Source organism: Mchenga conophoros, linkage group LG17 (assembly GCF_057382185.1).
Source record: "Mchenga conophoros isolate Kocher_MC1m ecotype Shallow Benthic linkage group LG17, M_conophoros_male_GT1.1, whole genome shotgun sequence".
Taxonomy (NCBI): domain Eukaryota; kingdom Metazoa; phylum Chordata; class Actinopteri; order Cichliformes; family Cichlidae; genus Mchenga; species Mchenga conophoros.
In genome coordinates, this window is record NC_140542.1 from 31,815,807 (window position 1) to 31,835,776 (window position 19,970).

Genomic DNA, 19,970 nt, shown 5'->3' on the forward strand with positions numbered 1-19,970 from the left:
GATGGAAATGTGATTTTTGCAAGACTGGCTGCTCCCTCGGCATACTGACGTCCACAGGAGACTAATTGGGGTTTCAATTAAAGGTCTACCGCACCAAATGGCTCCTCCTCCCTTTCTAATTAAAACCTCCAACTGGGTAGTAATTGGATGAGATGGAATGGTGGAGGGGTGGAAGGAGGGGAAAGGAGGCAGATGAAGGGATGGATGGAGTATAGGCTGGGAATGAAGGGAGGCTGTGGTAGGAATTGAGAGAGCCAAGGATGGATGACGGGGGAAGATAATAAAAACTGATATGAGGTCTAGAGGTACAAGATAAAATGGAGAGTGGGAGGGAAGGAGAACTATTACAGGCAAACAGGGTGGCTGATGAAGGGAGAAAGAAGATGTAGGGGGAGGCAGAGAGGAAGGGCGTGATAAAGGGATGGGTGCAATTTGCTTGGATCTCAAAGGAAGGGTGATGGGGGTAGAAGAGGACACAGAGGAGAAAAATCACTAGACTCTAATGATCACTCTGCAGGCTCCAGTGTGTATATGCGTATGTGTGCGGAAGGGTGTTGGGCAGTTTCCATGGCGATAAGTGCCGCTCGTTAGAAACGGTCCATCAAGTAGTCAAGCAGCAGGTGTCCATCTGTGGCCCAGCCCCAGACACAAATATATATCAGTCAATCTGTAATTGGTCACAAGCGCGTTATTAGTGTTACCTGTGCCATGTCTATTTTTAAGAGACCAGTAACTGTGAAAGGAAAGAGGTGGAATAAAAAAAAAAAAGAGAAGCACTGGTGAACACGCTCCTTTCAAGTCATCTGGGCTCTCATTACATAAAGCCCTTTAAGAGAAAAGGGGACACTGAGAGTGTGTGTGTGTCTTTGCGCCCAAGTGTGCTAGTTTATAAAGTACAACACTGCATTGCTTGTACACTACTTTTTAGATTCAGGGGATTTAAAACTTCCAATCGTTTTTAGTTGCCATACAATCTCTCAATCTAAGCTCCCTTCAGCTTACTGTGTATCAGTTATGCTTAGCAACTTGTCTCAACTGTGTAGCCATAACCAATAATCAGCATAATGGTTATAGATACACATTCTTACCAATATTAAAACCTTAAAAATTAGAGAAACATAAAAAAATAAAGAGCTAAATTGGTCACTAAAGATAATGACTGTTTGTTCATTCAAACTTCTGGCTACAAATTTCAACTGTATATAAATTTTAATCTCTTATGCATTCCTTCTCGTCACCTATATTGTTACTATTTATCACTTTTTTGTGGTTAACTGTTAACTTTCTACTCAGACCTATTCAGGTTCACTTCACTTCACTTATATATATATATATATATATATATATATATATATATATATATATATATTTTTTATCCACCCCAATATTAAAGTGTCAGTGCCTGTATTTTAGTAGGGGTGTACCCTGCTTCATGCCCATGACAACTGGGATAAGCGATTGACCCTGAGTTGGATTGGAATAACATAGATGGAAGGACTATAAGAGTGTCATGATTCCTAGATTGGATCTTTGTTTTTGTTTTTTTACTTTCTTAATATATATTATTTTTGGCTTTTCTGCTTTCTAGTGTTTGAAGTTTTGATTTGAAAGATTTGTAGACTGAGTGTTGATTCTTGCCCTGAGGTATTACATTACTATAGCGCTTTTCTACTCTGACTGAGAATGACTGAGTGCTTTTTTACTACAAGCCTCATTCATCCGATCATAGATAAAAGCATTTATACAAGCACAATCTGCGCAAGCATTCATACAAGTTTATTTTAATATACCTGAACACCTTGTGCAGCATATACATGCACATCATGGGCAACTAAGGATTTAACCTTGCCCAAGGATACTTTGACATGCAGACTGGAGAAGCCACCAGACCACCAACCTTCAGAATTGCAGACAATCCACTTTAGCTCCGGAGCCAAAGCCGCTTCTTTCAGTCTCATAATGCTGAGATTTTAGCGGCGTACATATTGCAAGTGATTTGCTCATTGCACATCACTTTGCCGGCTTGTTTGCAACGTTCCAGGCTCCGGTTGCCTAGGTGACCGTCTAATGTATTTACTACCAGATCATATGCCAATCACTCTCATTGGCAGTTGCTTCAAATGCTTGTCTGAAAGTTGAGAAAAGTTAGTTTTGTGTCCCACCCACTTCCTGTTGTCAGGGTTTTTTTTTTTAAATTTATTAATTTTTTTCATTTTACACACAGTCGCTTGAATTTATACCGAACTTGAACTGCACTGTATGAGTTCTTGGTACTATTTAGTATTTATGCAGTTTAGAGGGTTCAATATTCTAGGGTTTAATAACTCTAGCTTTGAGTTTTTGGTCCATATTTAGCTTCATCTTACATTTTGAGTTTTTTATTTCAATAGTGTTTAATTCCCTGTGTATTTCCCAGGCTTTTCCCTCCTATGTCATTTTTCTGTGTTCATGCCGTCATCCTCCAGTGCTCCCTTTCATTTCAGTCTTTTTATTTTCACACTCTGTATTTGAGTTCTCTCTTCACCGTTGACTGTGACAAAAGCAAAGAAACGTTTAATAGAAGTATTTATTTATTTATTTATTTATTATTTTTGTTTTAATGCTCATTTTGACAAATGCCAGCAGTCCAAATTTGAAGTCGTGTTGAGCGTAATGCCAGCTTCGGTCTGGCTTGCGTTCCACGAAACAAACACTCCAGAACTTACACAATACAGAAGTCTTTGCCAAGAGCACAATATTTGTCAATGCCGAGAACATTCCAAATATGATTCACTTTTGAGGACTCTGCCACATTAAAACTGACAAAAATGTAACATTTAACGTGCCATCATGTCTTCAGCTTCTCTGTCTTTAACAGCAGGGGGATTCTTGCGAATTTGTATGCAATCCACATTGCCCAACTTGATTTGAAACAAGGACAAAAAAGGGAAAAAAAAGAGACAAATGCAGATTGACACAAGAATACCCATTTCTTCTTACAACCATGTCCTATTATCTTGGCAGTTCCTGAGTGGGTGGACTAGTTATAGTCTGAACTGGCCCCTTTCAAGCGAGATCAGGACGGCCTTGTTATTTGATCCAGCTCAGTAGTATAACAAACAAGAAATCCCAAACATGTTATTTTGCAGTGAGTTGTCGACTCTATTAAAATAAGTGCTTTTGTGCTGCTATTTGAAGCAGCCCGTTTCCCTACCTTAGCCTTTGTGAAGCCGTGCTTTAAGAAATCATATTCTTAGAAAAGACCTCGAACAACACTGAATATCTGGTGAAACTTGTTAAAAAACTAGAGTAAATGCAGTTCATATCTATTTTAATATATAATGTAGTTGTGTACACTACAAGTGCAATTAAAGATGCTCCAAATATTACATTATTATTATTAGACTCATAAACACTACTTGCACAGCACCCAAAGAAACTAACAAGCTCTATCTTCAGTTCATACAACACATTCGGTCCAGTAAACAGCAGTAGCTGTTCTTGCCATGTTCCACACAAAACTACAAATGCTTCTTCCAATCAGAGAACAGTGAACACAGGAAAGAACACAGCTTCTTTGTTGTTTCTGTACCTTCTAAGTATAGAGCAGAAGGATGATTTTTCAAGACTAGTAACAACAATAACACTGTACTGCTGTGCCGATGCAGTGGTGAGAGAACAGCCGAATGCCGTAAACGCATGTCTTTAGGGATGATAAAGTATCTACAAGGAGTTGATTTTCTACAACACAATATGATTCCCACTACTTGAGTGTAATTTCAAGCCGTATATTCCAGTTCCAGAGCTCCATACTGAAGGACTTAGATGGTGTGCCTCAAACAATAAATGCAGCAGTTTGTCTTAGTGTGAAGATTTATATTAGGGATCAAAGGGTAAGATGACTGAAGAAAACAAAGTAATTACCTTTCAGAGATATGAGTGTGCTTTCTAAACAATGGTGGTAATTATAGCTGCACGTATTTCGGATTTGCACTTTGCAATCTCAGTGTTCTTTCATGCATGAATGTCTGCTTTAGTTGTTCATGCCTGTGAGAATCCTTACTTTTTAGAGGCACAGTGGATGCTGCAGAAGGGAACCAAACATAAGCATGCCATAAGACAGCTGGACAGAAGAAGACATCAGTACTGATTACAAGACACTGTGAAAACTGCTAAGTCAGCGAAGACAGAGCTGTGTGTATACCTGCTGCTTAAGAGGTAGTGAAGCCAGTAAAATCTAATCCTGTGGGCCTTGTGTGAGAAAGTGCTTTTTTTCCCCTCCAAATGTTTTCAATTCACTGCAACCCAATGATGCGGCAATGTGGATAGAGTCTGTGTTTGATGTGCTGACAATTTTAATACAGCATCCCTTCTACCTATTGTATGCAAGCCTCGATTTATCTTTAAGTCTGGTTAATACATTCAGTGATTTCCCCCGAGAAGTCTAACTGTGAATCAAACAAGGAGTCTGACGGCTTCTGAAAGCAGCATATTATGACTGTGACAAAAAATAATGAGGTAAACACTTAACTTTTGTAACGACACTGGCATCTTTTGCTTATAGGGCATGTTTTTTTGAGCAGTAATTTTGGTCTTTTAACCAATTTACATCTTTTGCTGAATGCCTTCTGTATCTCACTGTGGTAGGCTCACATTGCTAGGTTGAGATGGCTCATTAAAACTTGATCAGAAGTTACAAAGCAGAGAGTGCAACTTTTTTTGTCCTGTCAGCTGGCATCGTTCTGCCAACAGCTAACTGCTAATGACTCCATCTCAGCTCTCGCCTCGGTGGAGGTTGGTTTTTAATGCTGTGGTGATTCAGTACAATTTGACGCGGTATTCAATTCACTTAGCGCTATTCACCTGGCAGTTATGCTAATTGCTAATTAGTAAGCTTGCCTGGGTGTGTGCCGTTCTGTACACAGGAGGACAGAGGAGCAACAAGGGAGGAGCATCAAGAGAAAGTAACTCGTGCATGTAGGCCTGGAGAGCACTGAATCATAGCTGACATTAATAACAAACAGTGAAGACTTCAGCCTACCATTACTCGTGGGAATATGTGGATGGATATTAGCTGAACAGTACTAAATCATAAGATTTGGCATTTATTGCATTTTTATTTTTAACTTTTTTAGAATTCTGTTTTTCCAAATATAGTAGCATTTGCTACACAATGATGATTGAACGTATTATGGGTAAAAACCTAATTTACATTGCCAGACTCTACTAGGCCTTTCTAAAACCCTCAGAGGTTCCATGAGTTGTGGCAAGTCATCCAGGTCCTTTACACCAGATATAATTAGATGCAAAGCTTCCAAAACGTTGCATTTTTGTCTTGTACGTTGTTGAGACAACGCCGGTCTCTGCGATTCTTTTGGTCCTGTTAGAGATCACGCTGAGATGTTTCCATGTTTTACACAATCCTTTTATTGCCCATTATTCTTACAGATGCATCTGGAGATCAGCACACTGCATTCCTATGCAGTCCCATGCTAAAGGCTGATCTAAAGAACTCCATACAACAGTTACAGTTATAACCTATGGTCTCCTTCCCCCTACAGGAAACACCCCCACTATGGAAATACACTAGTACAGTGGCCAAGGGTGCTGACACCCTGACCCCCATCTCCTTTTAAGGCAGTGTCCGTTTGCCCTTTGGCTGCCCCTCACCCTCAGTAACTCCTGCTTCCTGCCCTGGGGATGGGGGTTAATTGTCCTTCTGCCCTGCACTCCAGTTCTTTGTTCCCATTCCAGGCCTATTTTCTATTTTGTATACTTAACCGCAATATTATAATGTTGCAAGCAATCGCAAACTATATTCTTGTTAACTCTGATGTATAATAAGGAATCTATTCTCAACAACGTCCACAGAATATTTCTTAAATATTTTTTTGGATCATCAAGATTTGTGTTTTAGCAAATATGACCCTAAATGTTATTTTTGGTCAGCAGTGGGTTTTACCTCAGAAATCTCCCATTGATGCCATTTTTGCCCAGGCCCTTTCTTATTGCTGAATCATAAAAACTGACCTTAACTGAGGCAAGTGAGGCCTGCAGTTCTTTAGATGTTGTTCTGGTGTTCTTTGAGTCATTGATGGACTCTTGGAGTAATTTTGATAAGTCAGAAACTCCTGGGAAGGGTCAATGCCGTTTCGTTTGTGGACAGTGGATCTCACTCTGGTTTCCTGAAGTCTCAAAGCCTTTGGAATTGTTTTGTAACTCTTTCTATGCTGATAGATGTCAAAGACTTTGTTTCTTATCTTTCTGTGAGTTTCTTTAGATTCTTTGAGATCTTGTAGCCTACTTGACTTTGTGAGTCAAGTCTGTTTAAGTGATCTCTTGGTCTGGCAGTAATTAAGCCTGGGTGTGGATAAGAAAACTGAATGCAGATTTCCAAAAAATGTTGTTAATTCATGATTCAAATACAAAACTGCATGTTGTATTTACTTTGGTTGTCTTTCACTGTTAATTTGTTTAATAATTTGAAACATGTTAGTATAGCAAATATGGAAAACAAACAAAACAACAACTTTAGCAAAGAACTGTAAATATTCACAAGTTTAACAGTTTACATTAGTTAATAAACTAACCTACCACCTAAGACCTGTGGGAGGAGGTCAGTTAAGGCCACCAGACTGGTAGTATACTGGCAAAAACCCTGGCTTTAGATTAGTACTGGGTCAGTTAACTTTGTGGAAAAGTAAGCAAAAAAACAACAAACTTTTAAATAACTGATTGTTCTGGCAGGAAGCACTCCCTGCAATTCCTTAAAGGGCACTCATTCTTTTTACTACATCGATTAAGTGGTTACCAGCCTGCGAGTAACTAGATTATCAAACAGTGGCAGCTGGCGTGCTGTCGACTCACCAGGTGGAGTCATGCTGCCAAAAGGCATCTCTCACAGCACTGTGAGTCATCGCAGGTATAATTCATGACATTAATAAGCATGAAACTGGAAAAACAAATCAAGCACTTCAGTTTGTAGAACTCGCAGTTCTTCTAAAAATGGTCTATTGAGGCCACCAGATAAACATTTATTACTTCAGCGTTTCTCTAGGCAGAAAACCCCTCGACTGTCACTTACTTCTAAGAGGATTTCCAGAATCTTCTCTTTTTGTCTTGAGACACTTAATGTACAACCTGGAGTCTCTGACATAAACCTGGGGGATATTGGAGGAGTTTTGCCTCTGATCTCTTAATCTTGAATAGGACAGCCTAATTGGCGCTAAACCCAGACAAAGCTCTCATAGTGCCTGCCCCTCTGAACTAACTAAAGATAATTTGCCAAAGGAATGAACATTTCAAGGTAATTTACTTTAGTCCAGCTTGGAGAAATTTTGCCCTGCTCAACAGCTGTTTGTAGTCCAGAGTAAAATCATTTTATGAGCACCTTCAAGCTCAAGTCACTCTGTCTGGCCTAAGTAACAAAAACACCCCCAAAGTTTGAGGATCTTGGGCTTTTGTTTATATAGCATGAGACTGACAGACATCAGCACTAAGGTGGGCCGTTGTGGTTAACTTTACCCAAATTCATGGATTGAGTTATGTCCAAAAGACTGATGAGGTAAATACAAGTGGTCAAAATGAGTTTTCCCCACAGAAGAACATTAGAGACTAGATAAGGAGTTTAGAGCAGTGTTAGACCGTCATGTAGACTGGGAACTGACTCAAGAGAAAATACACTTACTATGCTCTCCCCCACTCTAACCTGAGTCTGAAGTGACAATCAGTTATCTTATTTTCTAATCACTGATAATCAAATATCACAAATATTACATTTTTTTTAATCACCTGTGAGCATCTCTGATGCACACGCAGCACCACATTTGGTTTCATAGTTGTATCTCCACTTTCTACAACTGGATGAATTTTATGAGCACTGCAGAGGAAACATTTCCCGCAAGAGCAGGAATAGCATGTTTTAAATTGTTTTGTTTTGCACAAGATGTGAAGTCATAATTGACTCTCCTTGTTTTGTGATTTTGGAGTGACTTTTTTTTTGTCAAATGATGACATGAGATGATTTGCCTTGATTTGGTTTATATTTTGTAGTGACAGTCACCTTGAAATAGTTTATTATTTTTCAGTAAATACCAAATTTTGAACTGAGGCTCCATCAAATCTTGGATCGGAGTACAAATTCAGGTATCTCATTGTTTGCTGTGAGCCAAGCCATTATAAACTGCTGATTTAACATGATTTAACAGCTTTGCTTTGATGGAGCACTGAGGCACAATTAAACATTTTAAACTGCATTAAGCAAATGTTCATCACACAAGTAATGTAAGGCAACACATCACTATTTGATTTTAACTCTTCATTAAGAGTTAAGTTCTTTATTTTGTTTCCCCCCCAAAAAAATATGTACTTAGGATATCGGTCCTTTGTGTGCCACATCAAAAGCTTAGACTCTGTAATACCAGATCATGCAACAGTCAGGTGTTAGCTGCATTAGCAGCAGATCATTTAAGGCCTGTAGCGACCATAGATCAGACTTTACCTTTACTGCTTTATAGTTTCTTCCTCCTTGGACCACAGCCAACAAGAAACAACCCTTGCACTTTTGGAGATCCTTTTGACTAAATCAAATGTTGCTGCTGCTGAAAGCTTACACCCATCCATTTCTTCTGCATTTAGTATGAAAACCAACACCTCAAACATTTGCTTTTTTTTTTTTTTATCTATAAGCAGATATTATGTTTAGGCACAATGCTGTATGTGTAATGGCACATACAGCATTGTGCCATTGCAATTAATTATTCGAAACAGAAATTTGGTAGAAGCTTGCTTGTTGCTAAGACACACCATCTATCTTTGGCTAAATAAATTGATGCCACTTCAGACAGCTGAAATTGGCCCATATTCCCACTAGATGTTACCATTTCTTGATGTTGTTTCCATACTGTGATTCACTTCCAGCTCTAACTGTAGTGTGATTGCCCTGCACTTACAGTGAAGTGAAACAAAATCCTAGCTATCATTTCAGAATTGTCACTCTTAATGCATCAAGTTGCGCTTATGGCAAATGGCCAGACAATGACAGCTCAATAATAGGTTGTTGCCGTAACCACAGCTCTCTATATGTTGCTTGATCATTTGACTCATGGCACGTGTGATGTGTGCAGAGTCATATGGTGACACAGAGATGAGGTCTTTTTCTCAAGCTCTACGATATGCTGAATGCTGAAATTGAATGTCGGGAGTTGCTGTGAATAAGCTATTAGGAAATGCAGTGCCTAAACACACAGAACCCTTCTGAACAATTTTTAACCCTGTAGTGCCAAGTGTATCATATTTGATACGTGACTTTTTGAGACCTCTGGCTCAGGCATGCTGAATATAAAGCCCGGGGTCCTGAATCAGCCCAGCAAAAACTGGATAACTTGAAAAGATGCCGGTCAGCTGCAGAGCTTAAACAAAACATTGTCAGCTCAAAAGCTTTGAGTTTTGAACAGGTAAAGAAAGGCTGCTTTTCATTTCTCGGTATGTGCTGAGCTTGAGACGTGGAAACTGAAAAAGCTGAACGAGTAGTGCAGAAATTTCCGTGCATATGTGCGCGGGTGTGTGTCTCTTTTGAGTTTTTGGGGCAAAGGTTCATTGCTTCAATGCACACGCATGCATGCACACATACCTCACACACACATGGGAAACAGCAATGCAGAGATCCTTCAATGAGCACGTCTCAAGCTCAGCCAAGCATTCACTTCTCCCAGTGACCTAGAAATGAATGGCACGACAAACAAAAGCCACCTCACCAGGTTTATAAATTCTATCATCGGTCAGAAAGTGTGTAACGATAAGAAACAGGTATTTGAAGTTTAAGGAAAACATTCAGAAATGACGCACTTACCGTGGCATTTTTTGAAAAACTCTAATGAGTCATGGGTCCACTTTTTAGTCAAAAGAGAATATCTGCACTTCATTTCAGTTAATTTATCCAGTGCATGCATGTTCAAATATTTATACTCCAGTTAAATTTCAGTGTAGGCTTGAAATATTGTAACGTAATGTCATGCATCCAGCCATCAAACAAACACATATTGCATCTTTTTAACTTTATATGCAATCTTTACATGTTTTTCAAAGACTGTAGCGTCAGTGGGTAAATACTGATGGAGGTAGTCAAGTGCAAATACACAGTATACCTTGATGAAGCTTTTTACATGTGGCAACTACGCCATAGATTGTTATATGAAACTGTTGGGACAATGACATGGCGAAAAAGAGAAATCTATGTGTATGTGTTGAACAAATCTAAGGTTTTAGTGATTAAAGGGAAATATACAAGTGGGTTACCTATGAATGAGACAGACAAAAATCAGCTACAGAATGATGGTGCAGTCTTGTTAGCACGTTGTCTTCTGCAAACATTTGTGCCGTCCTGCATGTTGTACTAATGAGCCGAAGACAAACTGTTTTCACCAACCTTCCTTTTTCATACCTTTATGAACAAATTAATAAATGCTGACAATCAATAATTAAATTCAATGGGAAAAATACAAACTTTTTACCTAAAAGGTGTAAGTTGAAGCTTAAGTTTATCACACCTACACTTTTTATTATACATGAAAACACCAAAGACGATACGATATTAAGAATAAACACTGAACTATGAAAAAAAATTCATATGGTAATTATACTATACCCATTTTTTTATTTGTTTACAACCTCTTTTGATCATTTTGCAAACATTATATAGTGGACAACACAATCTTAATTACAATTTTATAACATTAAGAAAGCGAATGACAGACTTTTTAAAAAGTGAGTCTTTTAAAAAATGTTCTCAGTCAGACCCAGAAAAAAATATCTTTAGCTGAGCAAAGAAGACGATCAAAAGTCAGAGAAACAGAGCGACATAGCATGCCCTGCCTCTCACCCGTGTTAACTTACATCCGGTTGACGTGTCGAGTCACAGAGACTGGAAATGGCTCGGAGATGAGGTTTCGACCCACTGAGTCACATCTTGACTGGTTCTGTCTTATGCATAAACATGATCAACCACAAGTATGTGTGTGATCTAATCTGACTTTGTGTGTGATCGTCTGAGGGAGGGCCTTGGTTTTTCACGAGCATATTAAATGCTTTCTGTGACATAGAAGGGGGGTTTTCTTTTTCAAAATGTGATAGTTTATATTTTCACTTTGCAATGTGATATTTTTCTTTAAGAGAAAACTATGCAGCACTTACCTAAAAGAATAGAAAGAAGAATGAAAACCTCATTTTCTCTCTCATCACTGATTAAAATATCAGTCTATTAGATCTGACACATCATCATATAGCATCACTGTACTTTTTACTCACATTTTTAGAGATTGTAGTGATAATAAAGTTATCTTCAGCACATCGCCTTGGTACTGACTAATCTTTACTATTAGCATATTTATTAAAAATAAGTTTGCCAGGCAGGAAACTGCAGCTCATCAGCAATCCACTTTCGTTAGTTTTCCTCGCTGATGATTTTCTTATGCCCCTGCTTTTCTAATGATGCTTTAACTGGATTTGGTTTAGGAAAAGATTTTTGGGGGATTTAAATCCAGCCCTCCACATTAACCTTGCATGCTGAAAAATTCACATCAAGTGCGTCCATATACGTGACGATTTGGGAATGAGAAACCACCACTCTGTGCATCAAGGCACAGGTGCCAAAGGACTCAGATAATGAGAATCGGCTGCTTCTTTCCTTCTTGTTGACTCCCTCACCAAGAGAAATGACTTTTCCTATTCATATGTAACTCGGTTTCAAATGAACAAACGTATGACATTGCAAGTAAGTGTCATCACACTTACGTGGTGAAAAGATTAAGCTTTGCTCTCTTTAGAAATCTAAACATGTCAGTTAAAAGTAGAGATGGCACGATACCACTTTTTTATGTCCGATACCGATACCGATATCATAAATTTGGATATCTGCCGATACCGATATGAATCCGATATAGTGTTTTTTAATCAACAAAACTGTTTTTTAAAATATCTTGCTGCATTTTGCAAGTCTGCAAGTTCATACTCAAGTTTAAAACAACAACTACACTAAAGCTATTCTGTTATACCTGTATACAAAAAAAATATTTCATAGTTCAGCAATACTGATCAATCTAATAAACTTAGACCTACACCATCCTCCCTATTCTGGTATTTTAAAGAGTACTTAGCTTAAATATTAAGCAACCTAACTAATAGGGTTCCAACTCCCAGCAACAACAAAAATAAATAAATAAAAAATAGGGAACCACCCCTCACGCTCCACCTCATGATGCTTAATCGACGTAATCAACCTTAATTTGATGCAGTGTGAAAAAAAATGCACAGAAATCAATTATTTTTCAAGAAATATTAAATAGATTCAACATCTTTCTTCAACAAAATTGCAGACTGCACAGATGGTACCTTCCCAAAGGAAAAAGTACTATAGCTTACTAGGGTATATATATTAGACTTAATAGTCACTATATACAGTAATTGACTTCTATTCATTTTACATCAAATTAAAACTTTGTGTGTCAGATAATTATTTATTAAAAGCTAGACATTTTAAATGAGAATAAGAAAGAAAAGTATGTCTTTGTGCCCCCTTTTCCCAGTTAATGCCCTATCGGCCCCCCTGGCTAAACTTTGCTAGATCCGCCCCTGCACAGTTACCAGCGTCAGCTACGTAGAAAAAGATCCTGGTGTAGAAAGTAATATTAAATAAATTCTAACAACAGCTTATCAAGCTTAAACGTGCTGCTGTTGTTCAGCCGCTGGTTTCCTCTTTCTGGTGCAAAGTGGGCCAAAAACAAAGACGGACTCGCGACAGAAAGCCGATCAGCTGATCATTTAAGCAGTTTCACGATTGAAGTAGCAGCCGGAGAGCGAGAGGCAGTCGCTCGTTAAGCTTAACGCAGGAATGCTTTACAAACATTCAGAGATGGACTTACACACTTGCTTTACTTCTCTCGGGGATAACTTTGTCGGAGATGAAATGCCAGGTTGCTAGCGAAGCTCCAAATGCTATCCAGACCACAGGTCCCGCATGCCACAGCCGCTCTATCACGTGATGCATACTGCTCCGACATGCTAGCGTTCTGAGGTGAGTTACGGCGTGTTGCAAGTTTTGTGAGGTGCTTTCGTGATATTTAATGGATCGGATTACATTTTTTTATTTTTCTCCGATATCCGATCCAGTCATTTAGGTCAGTATCGGACCGATACCGATACGTAATATCGGATCGGTCCATCTCTAGTTAAAAGCTAATGCAATCTTGCCCCTGTGCCTATATTAACAATTATATCACACATCAAGCATCTCATCATGCTAATAATATTTGTTAATTTGCAATTAGGATGATAAGTAGCAACCAGGTGCTGCTAATCCAATGCAACTGATTAGCTAATCATCAGCAAGTGTGAGCACCTCTGCTTTAGAGGTAATCAGACTGAACAACTATGGTTTGTTTGGAAGTCTTGCCAGGAGAAAGCTGCTGAAAGAATACAGCAGCACGACTTAGATTTCCAAAGTTACATGTAAACAAACCACATCAAGACTTCTAGAACACAAATGGGGATCTTTGGCCATAATGTGTCAGTGTGTGAATGTGTGTGTGAATGAGTGGATGACTGGATGTGTAAAGTGCTTTGGGGTCCTTAGGGACTAGTAAAGCGCTATACAAATACAGACCATTTACCATTTACCATAATGCACAGCATGCCGCTGTGCATTATGGCCAAAGATCATGTGGATGGTCAATGGATGGCCAAGATATATGCATGGCTGTAAAGGTGACAAAATCCGCATATCAACAGAAACACCTCATACCAACTGTCCAGCAGGTGTTTTTATGGGGTGATGATTTGGGCCACAGGATCTGGGCACCTTGCAGTCACTGAGTCAATCATGAACTGCTCTTTATAAACTTTTCTGATTTGAGGCTATTAAAGCTTGACTGAAACTGGGTCATGCAACAATGATCCCCAGCAAATCTACAACAGAATGGCTGAAAAGGAAAAGAACTAAAATGTCATAATGACCAGAAAGTCCATACCTAGTCCATACCTCCTTGCCCCTCATAGGAAGTCATAGCACGCTTTTTTTTTTTTAATTATAATTTGACTGTATCCCATCTGGCATGGGAGTGCCATGGGAATCCCCAGCATCAGGTGAAGGACATGAGTGTGGACAAGAATAAAAGATGTCTGCAATTCCCTTCTATCAGCATTAAGCTAATCAGCTCTTTTTTTGTTCCTAAGGTTCATCCTTTTTTCATATTTATTGTGTGGTTACTGAATGAACAGCATCATTTTAATCCTCTGAATACCCAATGTTTTTTCAAGCAGCTTCCATTTGCTCGCTTGCCAGCTAAGAAAATGTGACCTGTGATGAATAGCCATCCAACTATTTCTCCAGTGAATAAAAATGACTGACGAGCAGTGAACCTTCTTAAATTAGAGTTGGTGACCGCACTCAACTCACCGTTTCTTCTCTTACTAAATCCTGTCCTCCCCATTCTTCAGAGAGTGAAATATTTATCTTGTCTTTTCCACAACGCTGAACAGTAGTTGACTTGTGTTGCTAAATTATGTATTTATTCAACATGAGCTGACACATTTGAATGTTTTTTTTGTTTTGTTTTGACCACTCGGATCAAACTGCTGCCATTAAAATGTATGAGAAGCCAGGGTGCTCAGGGAAGATGAGAAAGAATGGATATGGAGGCAGAAGGCAGAAAGGTATAGAAAGTGAAGGAATTCCTAGATAGATGTAGATACTGTGGAGTTGGATAAACTCAATATATCCTTGCAATCAAATTCCAAAATCTAATTTAGAAAGTTGTCAAATGCCATATTGGTTTAAAGCTCCAATTCCTTTGTGTATGTGTGTGTGTGTGTGGATGTGTGCAGGGTACAAACATCAGTGCATCGTATGGCTGACTGACAAAATCTGCTGATGTCTGTACAAGCCCACTTACAGTTGTAATGATAAAAGCTATCATAAAAATAACATCATTTTTCTTATTTATTTGGCAACCTGCAGTTTTGGTAAAGAAAATTATGCATCTGACTAATTTTTCAGGTCAATTTCAAATATATGTTAAGCTTACTAATATACACAAAAGGTTAAGCTTGCAAACTAGAAACTCAAATATTTAAGGTTGGTGTTGCAGGGAATTTAACCAAATTTATTTCACTCCACAAATAGAACTCTACGCAATATCAGTTGAGCATGTGTCATGGTCCCTAGTTTTCATCCTTAATGTCTGTATTGAATTCAAAGTTTTATGTTCAGGTTTGGCCTTCTGTTGAGGCTCTCCTGTTATTCCTCTGTGTAAGTTTAGATTCTTCTGTCCTCTGTTCAATCTGTTATTCTAGCAGCTTTGCAATCCAGTGTGTTGGTTTGTATCTTAATGTTTAGCAGTGCAACTTCCCTCAGTGTTCCCAGTCTGTTCCTCTCTCTCGTCTTTTTGCTAGCCTCTGTGATGTCTGGTGTTATTCTTCTTGACTCTGTTTAGTATTTTTCTTTTATTTATTTCAGCTTCTACATTGAAAGTTACTTTTATTTCATGCCTTACACCAATTCTACTTTCTCTTTCGTAACTGTTGATTGTCTTCATCTATGTCTCACTCCCTAATGGGCCCAGTGTGTATAAATAGTCCTGCAACCCTCTGTTTGTTAATATTTATCGTTGTGCTTGTTATATTCTTTTTTCTTCTGGTTTTTTTTTTTTTTTTTGGGGGGGGGGTGTTTTCTGGATTATTTCCATGTACAATATAAAAGATAAATATAGCTACTGTGATGACACAAATTGGTTCCTTAAGACCTGTTTTGCCATCACCATCTTGCCTTGATAGAAAAAAAAAAGGAAATGGGGGAAATTTAGAAAAGATGGTAACTTGAATCCATGGTTGCCATAGCAACCATTCATAAAGCACAACCAGAAAAGCAACCTTACTCTGACTAGATTGCTTGGCTGAAAATCACCCCCCCCCCCCCCCCACTCCCACACCTCCTTTTCTTTCTTTTAATTGATGCCCAGTTACACTAAAGGAAATAAAAAGGAAAATGTAGGGGTGTGTCTGGAATACACACTAAAAGATTCAGGTGAACTTTAAACACTGACCAAACTAAATACAAGGCAGTCTGGTAGGAAATGAGATCTTGGTGAAATGTGCTGCTGTAAAGAAAAGACCTTTTACAACCCAAGACAAGGTGAGAATATCATTTGAAAACCATGTGTTTTCTCCATAAATGAAGATATATATTGATTTACACCAACTGTAAATTACAGTGTTGCCATCTTAAGAAACACAGTTGTTACTTTGAAACAAAACCAAAACTAAAAACTAATAATGAACTTAGATACAAGCAACCCATCACAAACACTGGTAACAATCTTACTCTATTGTCAGTGTGCATTTCTCTCTGAGCTAAAGTTAATTTTACATTTACTGCAACATTGCAAACTAAGTGATCTCCTGCTATCTGTTTGCAGGGAAGATTTAGCTATATCTGAAGCAATAATATAAAGCTATATACCATGTTGTATATGTGGATGGATTGACAAGTAATATCAAATGATCCTGATGTCTGATGTCAGCCACAGCCAGAGGTAAACTGAGAATTTCCCTTACTGGAAGAAAACTGTAGAAACCTTACAAATCTGTAATGTAAACCTACTTATAATGTCACCCTTAAGTGATGTCAGTAGACTGAAACATTATGCGCTGACTTACCACGTGGTTAAAATGATACAGTGTATTATATTTAGTTGCAAAAAAGAGAGGCAAACCAACAATCAAAAGAAAAATAACTAAAATTTTCCAAGTCACAAAATAATCAGTTATTCATTAAACATTTCTGTGTTGCATAACTGTCCTATCAATGTAAACAGTGTAACTATACTTCTTTACCTCATTGTGTTGCATAATCAATCCCCGAATGGGTCCATTAGAGCCTGAAATAGAACTTTAAAAAAAAACTGAAAAGAGATTAAAAACAGTCTGTAAAAACTGGATCAGACCTTCTGCGTGATCATGAAAAGGCTTTGCTACAGTAAGAAACTGAAGGGGAAAAGCATTTGAAGACAGTGACATAATGAGACAACAAAAAGACAGATAAAGGCATTCACACACATCAAACACACACACAGACAGAGTGACTCTCACAGTCAGCCAGGACTGCAGACACTTTAGAAAGTATGTTGCTGATTGAGGCTGATTGAGCCTGAGCAAGTGCACTGGCAGGAGGCCAACTGTTTTGGGGGGGGAAATTACCAAGCTGAGTGGCACATCGCCCGTCAGCTTTTCTGGGATGAGAAACCCTCCCGTAATGTAGACACACACACACACACCCGCATGAACATGCATTGCAGAGCTTCTTCTGTGAGATGAGGGAGGAGATAGATAGTGGTGGGAGGACAATACATAAAAGCCATCTCAAAGTGAACAAATCCTCTTGCTTTTTACCAGACATTTAATTTCTTGTTGTCTGCCTTGAGAGATAAATGACAGATATTTAGTGGATTTGATTCAAAGTGCAAAATGAGCTGCTGATTTCATAATAATGGACTTCAAATGAGATCTTCTAAATGCATTTTAATTACTTAAAATAATGTTTCAACTGCTTGAGACATTTTAATAATTTGTCTGTGCACCATCAAAGCTCTGTTAGAGTGATTTATTTAGATCAGATTTGAATAGGTGAGTTGTGTTCTCCTTTCTCTCTTCCTGTTCAATGTCACAACAACCTGCTGTTTTTAGCAAACTGAAAGACATCTACCTTCCCTACATCTCTCCAGCCCCTAGCTTTGTTTTGACATGAGACTGCGTTACATAAAGAGCAAAAATGAAAGCGACCACCTCCTCACAACAGTGGGAGTGATCCACGTCCTCTTGGGGACTGAGCAAAGACGTCTTGGTTGGTGGTTCTGGAAGCTTTCTGGCATCGCCGTGTGTTCCAACACGACAGCTAATTCTGTTACAGGAGGCATAAACAGTTCTGTTCTTATCGCAAACACAGACCCGGGACGTCGGCTGCTATCGTCAGCGTTGTATAACACTTTGGATGCAACAGACAAAGAAAAGGCAACAGAGAGAAGAGAGGGAGAGAGGGTGTGTAGGATGTGTTGCAGCACAGTGATACATCACTGATGAATATTTTAAATGGTCCCCTGTTATGTGAAGAGGAAGAAAAATGAAGACAGCTTTTGCTAGAGTACAGCAGTAGTAGGAGGATCTTACAGAAATCAGAACATGGGGACACAAAGTTTGTGAGTTACCCCAAGTAGCGGGAGAGTTTGGAGTAATTATTTCCCTATTTCCTAATAGTGTATTCCTACACTTCAAGCTGTGTGCCCAACTCCATCCATCGCAAAATTTCAAACAGTGCTAAAAATAAGGTGAGTGGCTGACTGAGAAGGAGTTGTTGTAGGCCACAGATAAATAGAGAGCAACACAGAATACCAAGGCACCTGTGGCACAGTGGGCTCATTTGAGGTAAAAGACTTTCCCCTTCAAGAATTCCCTGAAGCGGACATTAGGGTGGTGGAGGACCTTGGCTCTCTTTTGCCATATCAATTTAAGCTGTTGGCTCCGGGCCCATTCATGCCCGAAGCCAAAACTCTCTGAGGTGAGGCAGTGCATTTGCAAGAGAAGAGCTGATTAAGTCGAGGGATTGTCCATCTTCTGCCACTGCTGAGCCAAAAGATAGAATGACAAAGTGCTGGAAACATAGATGTGACAGCATCACGCAGTTGATGCAGATTTGTCAGCTACACACATATGTAATGCAAACTCCCTGTTCCTCTACATCCCAAAGTGTTACACTGAACTCATTGTTATGTTCAAGAAGCCGGTTTGAGATGATTTGAGCTTTGTGACACGCCATATTATCCTGCTGGAAGCAGCCACAAGAAGATGGGCATGGCCAACAGCAATATTCAGGTAGGCTGTGGTGTTTCAGCAATGCTGAGTTGTAGCAAGGGGCCCAAAGTCTCGCAAGAAAATATCCCCCACTTCACTACACCACCACCAACACTGGCCTAAACTGTTGATACAAAGGAGGATAGATCCAGGTATCTGATAGAGGTGAACCTGCATGCATGACTATGTGAGTCCAAGTGAATTTTATCAGACTGTGAATGCAATGCTCTATAGAGATGTATGTGTAACTTCCAATTTTTGATGCTAAAATAGAATAACTATTTATCTTTTGTGTCTGCAGCTATCGCAACAACTGCAATGAGTGTGTATGATTACAGCTTTAGACTATTTCTACTTTAAATGTATAAAACTCCAGCAACTCAAGCTTTTGTAAATTTGAAGTTCTGAGGCTTAAGCACACGTTCAGCTCTTTCTCTTCATGTCATTAACAGTGATATAACAACCAAACTTTTGTATACCTTTAAAAAAGAACGTCGTTTTAACATTGCAAACAGCTATTTATTACAACATAATAAAAAAAATAACTTTTGGTCTTGCTAACTCGATGAAGAACTTTTAAAGTCTTAAATGCTGGACATGAGATCTTCCGTGATTTTCATAATGTCATCTGGGCAAGTTGCATGCCAGACCGGGGTGTCAGTTATTTTACGGCTTAGGAGATAAGGAAGATAAGGTGAAGTTTCGAGCGTACATCACAGTTTCCTCTACACAATAAAGTAATGCTACTACAGTTAATGAAAGAAATCTGTCAACACAACTCTTTGGGCTTAAATTTTAAGAAATTATTGGGTACAATTAAAGAAAAGTTTCTCATAGCTCATAACCCCAAACTATCCTGTAATGATAAAACAGAATGTTATATTTATTTTAGACCCACCCCCCATTTTCTTTCATTAAATTATCTTCATCCTTCATTACTTTGGTATAGTATGAATGAGTGTGGGGGAGGTCTTATTCAGTACAACAAGCTCTAAAATTTATGAAAATACAGTTAAGAGACCAGAATTTATGTCCTCCTTACATTTTCTAACGTCTTCTGGTGGTCCTTGCTGGGATAACTCTGGCCTTATGTTTGA